Genomic DNA, 7845 nt, shown 5'->3' on the forward strand with positions numbered 1-7845 from the left:
CAATTATAACTGTGGATTCCCTTGACCCCCCGTCAATTGTGACACGTTACCCTGTAATCCCCCCACCCCCGACCTATCGCCCCTTCTTCACCTTGCTCGAGACCACCAAAGAGTCTCTCCCCTTGCCCGGCCGACCCCCCTGTCCGCTGGACCAGGAGGACTGCGAAGAGCCCATGGAGGTCTCAGCCTTCGGCTCGGGTGAGATGACGGAGTCCGACGATGAGGACTACTATAAAAACTCCCCCCTTGTCACTGACCGGACCGTACTCCCCCCTCCCCCCGCGGCCGGGAACCCCCGAGGTGACCGGCCCTTTGCCCATTTGCCCAAGTCCCATCGCCCGCCGCTCCCGTTCACCCCCACGGCCCCCCCGGTGCCCCGGCTCAAACCCGGCATCAACAGTGGCTCCAACATCCCTGCGGGTAAAATGAACACCCGTGACCAAGTGCTGCTGCCGCCCGTTCAGCCGTCGGGCGACCCTGAACACGGCGGGCGGCACCGGCACGTCCCAGGTATAACATATCCTCCCAATTTCCCCCATGTGCCCACTACAGACCCCTCGTCACCAGACCGAGGGCCTCCAGGAGCGGTGGAGGTAATCCGAGAGTCCAGCAGCACGACGGGCATGGTGGTGGGCATCGTGGCCGCAGCCGCCCTCTGCATCCTCATCCTGCTCTACGCCATGTACAAGTACCGCAACCGCGATGAAGGCTCCTACCAGGTGGACCAGAGTCGCAACTACATCAGCAACTCGGCCACGCAAAGCAACGGCGCCTTGGTGAAGGAGAAGCAGCCCGGCACAGCCAAGACGGGCACAAAAAGCAAGAAGAACAAAGACAAGGAGTATTACGTCTGAGCTCGGCCTCCGTAGGGACCGAGGCGGAAGCGAAGGGGAGAAGGAGAGAGATAGGATGAGGAATGGAAAGGGAGGTCCAGGTATTTGTCGGCAGTTTACCGGTCACATTTAGAGCTCTGACATCAGTCTTCTTTAATTTCCCGTCTCGTCTAGCTGTTGGCCTCATTTCCAGCAAGAGCTAAAGAGTTCGAAAGCATCTAGGGTTCGGAATCATCCCCTCCCTCATTTCCATTTGTGACAGCTAATCCCTATTACAAAAAGAAACTCTGCAGACCTTTTGTATTGAAGAAAAGTGGATTTTTCCTCGCATGTAATTTGACACTCTAGTTTGTTCTTTGTAAATACTACGTGAGTCCTCAATATTCAGATCATCTCCTAACCTGATGTCAAAACACCCGCGTATGCCAGGTTGCTTGGGCGATCCATTGTTGCTCCATCAGAGCACTGGATGCGGTTGAGAATTGTTTGGGAATGAGAGCAGTTCAGCTGGAACAGCTTGGCATAGGTGACATTTCAGGAACAGATGGTGCCGAAAACGTTTAGCAGTCACACTCCTCTGTAATACTGCCAAACCAGCTCCGTGTCAAATGCGTCTCCCTCTCTTTCCAAGTGCTTCACGTTTCCAGCCTCCGCTCCCATCATCCCTCTCTTTCTCTCTTTCCCCGCACCCTTTCTTGGCTTGTTCTCTCTTTTTCTCCTTGTCCTTGGTGCTCAGGAGCAGATGCAACGTAATTCTGTTGTGTTTCCAGCATGTGGTATTCAAAATGAAAAGAGACAAAAACTGTTTCTGTGGTCAAACAAATAAATATATATCTATATATCAAACCGTTACAACTAGCGAAACATCTGTGGATGATCCCTTCAGCCGCCAGGACTCTTGGAGGCCTGCAGTCACCCCGCGTTCAAGCAAATATTCGTTGTGTGTTTTTGGGTTTCCCCAGGGCTCTGTCCTGGACCCGCTGAGGATCTTGGTTTCTGCGCCACATTCAAGAACCTGAAACCCCCAACAGCAAATAGATATATTCATATACAGATATTTGAAAAGACAAAGGGACAAGAGCAACTGAAAGTCTGACGTGATCGATCAAGGCCTACATCACGTCAACAAACCGTATCAGTGGAAAACAGCAGAGCAGGATGCTAGGATGTCTTTTGTTTTGTTTTCTATATGTGTGTGTGTTTGTGCTTTTTTTATTTTGTCACAATGTCAAAGGGAAAAGACAATAACGTTCCAGTTCATGTACATCCCACGTAGGGAACGTGAACTCTCCTGCGTCTTTGACCACGTTCTCTCAGGAGGAAAGTAGGTATGAACTTTGTGCATTTAATGGAACGTACTCTCTCGAAAGAGACAAAATGGCCTGTTTCTTGGAAGATGTACATCTTGAACTCTAGTATTCTAATTTTCTCAACTCTATTAAAAGAACTAAACGCTACATGGAAAAGAAAATGTTAAAACAGTTTGTGAAATGTCTAAATATTTGAATCTCATCCCAGTGCTAAAAGAGATGTGTTTTTCCTAATTACCATCCCTAAGAAAAAAAAAGAAAAAAAGAAAGTGCAGTGAAATGCAAAGATCAGTGAATCGGATTCCAGAAAGCAGATGCTCTTTTGAATATTAAACAGCAAAATGTGATTTGGTTTACAAGAGAACATTTCCTTTACCAGGTGTGAGTATCTCCTTGTATCCAGAAGACTTTGATCATCGACTCCATCCTCCGTTAAAATCATGTTGCTCGCTTTACCCAGCGTGTGGAGGGCTGTTCATTCTCCATACTCACTCAATGAGGACCAGACTTCATCATCATCATTTGATTTCACTCTTCCATCTCTGTGTGTTTGCGTGAGCGTTTGTGCACTTGTTTGTCTGTGTGAATGTGTTTCCATTCTTTCCGTTCCTGTTCAGGTTTGTCGGTTGCGTTTCTCCTCAGCTCCCTTCTTCTTTCTAAATGTTATTGTAGAGTGTTCCAGTGAGATGAATCTGCATTCGTGTATATTAACAGAAGGGAATACAATTGGTTATATACTTCTTACACCCCGTGTCATGTGCTTATTTCAGATTCACGCTTTTCTTCCAGAATAGTCTTCCTCACTTCAGCTCGACACAAACACTTTGAGAGTGTAAACTAGAGTATTTATAGTACAGTGTTGCTGTGGACTCGTAAAACACATTTACGTGAGTGCCGGATAGACTTTTATTCTCATAATGTTACGTGGTTTCTTATTCAACATTTAAAATAAAGCAGAAATCATCATAATGATCGGAATATGAAGCCTGTATAATCTCAAATTGGAATCCTGATATATTTCCAATTATCAGACTGTCAAACTGACACTGGTAATATTGTATTAGTATTAATGCCAGATATAAATATGGTTAATTTATATATTATTTTAATTTGCAATTCATTATAATTTTTAATGGGATGTCAATTTATTAATTGTAGATGCTTACTAATGTGTTTTATTTCCTATCATTGATCATTAATCACTACCCTTCGGTGTTCGTTGGGTCCAGCTGCGACAGGCCTGACAGACTGAGCTCTCTGACCTCTGAATCACATGATGCGCTGTCAAAAACCGTGCAGCTTTTACAGCATGAGTTATATTGCATGGAAGCCCTGAACCGCAATGTGAGGGAAAGTCAAGGTGGAAGAAAAATCGTCTTAGATCCTTCCTGAGCCCAGGTCTTAAGAATTTGTTTCCTCTCTCGCTCCAAAAATATTTGTTTTCTCTTTCCAATTGGTTTCCTTTCTGAAAAATGTTTTTCTCTCTCTCTTCAATTTTTGTCCCTAAACACAAGAGAGGGAAACAAACGGAAGTCCTGAACCAAAATGTGAAAAGCAGCGTGTTAGTTCATAAATGCTAAGAATATCTCTCTCACTGTTTTTTTTTTTTACCCCAAACTTTTTTTTTCGGAACATTTTTTTCTCCCTCTCCAACTTTTATCGTTTTTTCCCAAACTTTTTTTTCGGAAAAATTTTTTTCTCTCTCCAAAATTGTTATTCCTCCGCCAAAAAAAGTTCCTCTCTCCCCAAAAGGAAAAAAAAAGAAATCAATTGAACGTTGGGCAAACAGGACAGCCAAGACAAGAGAGTCGTTGCAACTGTCTAACATTAGATATACTGACAATCAAAAAAATCAAAGGTCATATATGCATATATTTAATCTGATTTTGTCTTGATCTTGATTTGCAAAACCTTCAAGTCTGAATCCAGAAAGCAGTGTAAGCATTAGATTTCATGCTAAATTATAGTGGCACCTCGTGGCCGAGATTGGTACTGCATGAGAATGCTCTCTCTCTCTCTCTCTCTCTCTCTCTCTCTCTCTCCTCTCTCTCTCTCTCTCTCTATCTCTTAAAAGTTTCTGAAGAGACAGTCAAAAACACATGATTTTCTTTCTTTTTTTTTTAAATTGTCTGTAATTGGTTTTGCTCTATTTTTTTCTCTCTGAATTTTTTTTTCACTTTAAAAAGTTTTCTTTTTCTCCAAATGTTTTTCTCTACTGATTTTTTTCTTGCCAAGTAACTTTTTGCAGGAGAGAAGAAAAGCTAAGGACTACGATGACGGGAGGTGTATGTTTGTTTGTTGTGGATCAGGGCTTCAGTGCTTCATCTAGCGGTTGTTGAATGTGTTGTGGTGTTCAAACTGCTGCACTATTGCAATTTATTTCCCCAAATACATTTTTGCGCTCTCTGGTTTTTTCTTTCTTTCTCCCGGATTCTTTTCTTTTTATCGGCAAGATTTTTTTTTCTCTCTCAATTTTTTTTTCTCTCCCATGAAAAATAGTTTTTTTCTTTTTGATTTTTTTTTTGTCTTCAAAATCATTTTTTCTCTCAGATTTTTTCTTTCACACAAAACATTGTTTTCGTTCTGTCTAACATTTTTGCTCAGAATTTTTACTCGACAAAAAAGAATTGTCTGATTTTTTTTTCTCTTTAAAAAAAATATTTTCTCTCTGAATTTTCTTTTTAAAAAAAGAAAAAACTTCTCTCGCTAAACATTTTCCTCTTTAAAAAAAACAAACAAAAAATAAAATTTCTCTCAGATTTTCTTTCTCTTCAAAAAAACCATTTTCTCTTTCCATTTTATCTCCCAGACACTTTTCTCCCTCTCCAGTTTTTTGTATCTCTCCAAATGTTTGCATTTCCTCTACCGAAACTCTTCCCCCTCTCCAAAAACAGTTGTGCAAGTACCGACGGGCCAGCGGCGCAGCGAGGTGTCTCAATAGTCTGGTGCACATGTCGATAGAACCACAATTTAAAACCATAAACATGACTGTGAACATGTTACCTGAGTTTGTTCATTATGATTTGCAAAACATTCTCCTAAATGTAATATTCAAATCATCAGAGAAAGCTTTAATGCTAATGATAGCGGCACCTGCTGGCTGAGGTTGTGCAAGAAAAAAATGGAGAAAAACATTTGGACAGCGAGGAAAAAAATGGTAGAGAAAAAACGTTTTTAGAGGGAGAACATTTTCAAGAGAAATAAAAAAACGAGAAATAAAAATCGTAGAATTCTTATGACACCAGGGGCGGCGGTCCTGTGAGGGGGTCTGTGAGGGGTGGCAGCACCAAAGCAAGCCCCATGCATAGTTTTGGGGGATTTATGGTCTGACCTACGCAGTTGTGTTCACAAATATTGTATTACCATTAATTAATCATCTATTCTGTTTAAAATGAAAAATAAATAACCTTTCAATATCCACCATGGCACCAAGTCAACACACAACATAAACTTCAACAGGTTATAAATGTTTCTGAGCTTGTATCACGAAAGAAGACATGCGCTTCTATTACAATTACACAGGCTACTTCGATGATATAATCACGTTTAAGAGCAACACAAACTTTAGAATTTCCCCACATTAATATCAAAGCACTGTTATGAACAGAGGTGGGAATGTCTGTAATCACGCAGAACAAACTGCAGAGCAAGAGCCTAGCAACCACCCAGAGTATCCTAGCAACCACCTAGCAACACCTCAGCAAACATCTAGAACATCTGACTGACCGAACCATTTACGTTTTTAAACCAGACTTTAAGACAAGTTTTTCAATCTAGTTATTACAGTTTTTCTTCGTTTTTTTCAACTGCTCTTCAAAATGCCTCTTTTTTCCAAACTTCACACACAAATCCAAGAACTGCACACAAAATGCAAAACGCCTCGCATCTCTTGCAGAATGAAGCACTGAATTCAGAATATCACAAACACATCTCAAAAGCTAACGTTTGCAAACAGCTTTGCCGTAATATTAATTCCTGTTAGATGTGTGTGTTACACAGAGAACTGTGTGTTGTGTTGTGTAAAAAGTGTTTTCTGAAATTGAAACCTGACTCAAAGGCTGAGTATTAGTGTCTGGTTCTGCAGATGTGGTGTGTGCTTCTGCTGTCTGAGTGTCAGCTTTCAGAAACTGTGACACGTGAAGATGTTGTGTGCAAGCAGCTGAAAAACACTGTAAATGCTTACAATTCAAACACACAGATGACGTTCCTGCAGTGAACACAGATCAATAACACTGTACCAAAATACTCTTAGGATTCGGGAATTATTTCTGCAGCTCAATGTCTATAACAGTATGCATACATTCAATTACAGATACAGATGTATAATTCAGCAATGAACTTCTGGGGAAAAAATTATTTTCATTTTACTCCTGTAAAGTCATCTTGCAGTGGATGAAAAGCACTAGAAAAGTTCAAATACCAAAGAATTGTATGAACTTGGCATGCACTACAATACAGTACAGTAAAAAATAAAATTAAAAAAAGTAAATGTAGCATCCTCTGCACATTTGGCCAAACGTCATTCCAGTATACAGCACTACAGCAGTTTCTGTGTCTCCTGACACAAGACTATATCTCCAGCCAGTCATTCTCAGTTCTGCTAAAATACAGTACACACGCTCGAAGGTGTACAACATGTGCTACAGTTTACTGTACATATAGAATAGTGAAATATCCCTGATCTAATGCACTGGTACTGTACTGTACTGTACTGTATGTGTAAGTATAAAGCCCTGTAGATGACTGGCTCCGCTCTCTCCTCTCTCCATTGTTAGCACGCACAGATTCTGATTGTGTCTCATCAGTTTTTAGGCTACTCATTGTTAAACTTTTGGAGAAATGTGTCTTTGTTTTGAAAACTGAATTAAGCGTTTGGAAAAAAGTGCCAACTAAAATCATCAGTTATATTAACACTCGAGAAAACTGCAATACGACTAGATTCTTACCTAACTCTGCTATTAGTCTCCGTGATCGGCATCTTATTGATTAATGTTATTGCCACGGCTTATATTCATGATGAAAGTGCAGCGAGCGGTCGGAGAATCGGATCTCCAAACAATTACGACATATCCGGACGAGCTTAGATTTCTCAGAGGACTTCGGAGTTAGCTGAGAAGCAGTAATGATCTGATTCATGAACTAATCTACGTTTTTATGTCACAGAATTTTAAAGAAAAGTCTTAAAGTAAACTATAGATGACTAACTTGAAGACTAGTCTAAATCTTTTATGCAGCCGGCCTCAGCTCCAGACGTCTGTCACCGCTCCCACAGCTACTGAAATACAGAGAAATCAAATAAAAATACATTCATGTCAGCCATAAATTCAGACGTGATATTTCATTTCACCTGGGGCCTGTTTCATAAAACAAGTTTACCAAAGCTTATTTCAGTTAGTCTGACTTATTTTGAACCAAATCAACTGACAATAAGTCAGACTAACTGAAATAAACCTGGCTTATTTGGTAAACCCCTGCTGTTAACCGTGAGCGACAAATAAAGACAGTGTTATGAAAACAATGTTCATTTCAGGACAAAAACGCAGTGAGGACTGAAGATGTGAAAGATGGGAAGTGTTGAAAAGTGCAGATGTTTCACAACAAACACACACACGGCTCTCCTCCTGCAGTTTCCATGGAAACAGGCTTCTGTCCTTTGTGACGGCGTGTGTGTGTGTGTGTGTGTGTGTGTGTGTGTGTGTGTG

At 41.0% G+C, this 7845-nt stretch overlaps 1 pseudogene; it reads left to right on the plus strand.

Moving 5' to 3' along the window:
• Window positions 1-2827, plus strand: part of LOC107575153 (neurexin-2-beta-like) — a 13888-nt pseudogene extending 11061 nt beyond the window's left edge.
• Window positions 2828-7845: the final 5018 nt, after the last annotated feature.

Source organism: Sinocyclocheilus grahami, unplaced genomic scaffold, assembly GCF_001515645.1.
Source record: "Sinocyclocheilus grahami isolate Dianchi unplaced genomic scaffold, SAMN03320097.WGS_v1.1 scaffold2486.1, whole genome shotgun sequence".
In the NCBI taxonomy this organism is placed as follows: Eukaryota; Metazoa; Chordata; class Actinopteri; order Cypriniformes; family Cyprinidae; genus Sinocyclocheilus; species Sinocyclocheilus grahami.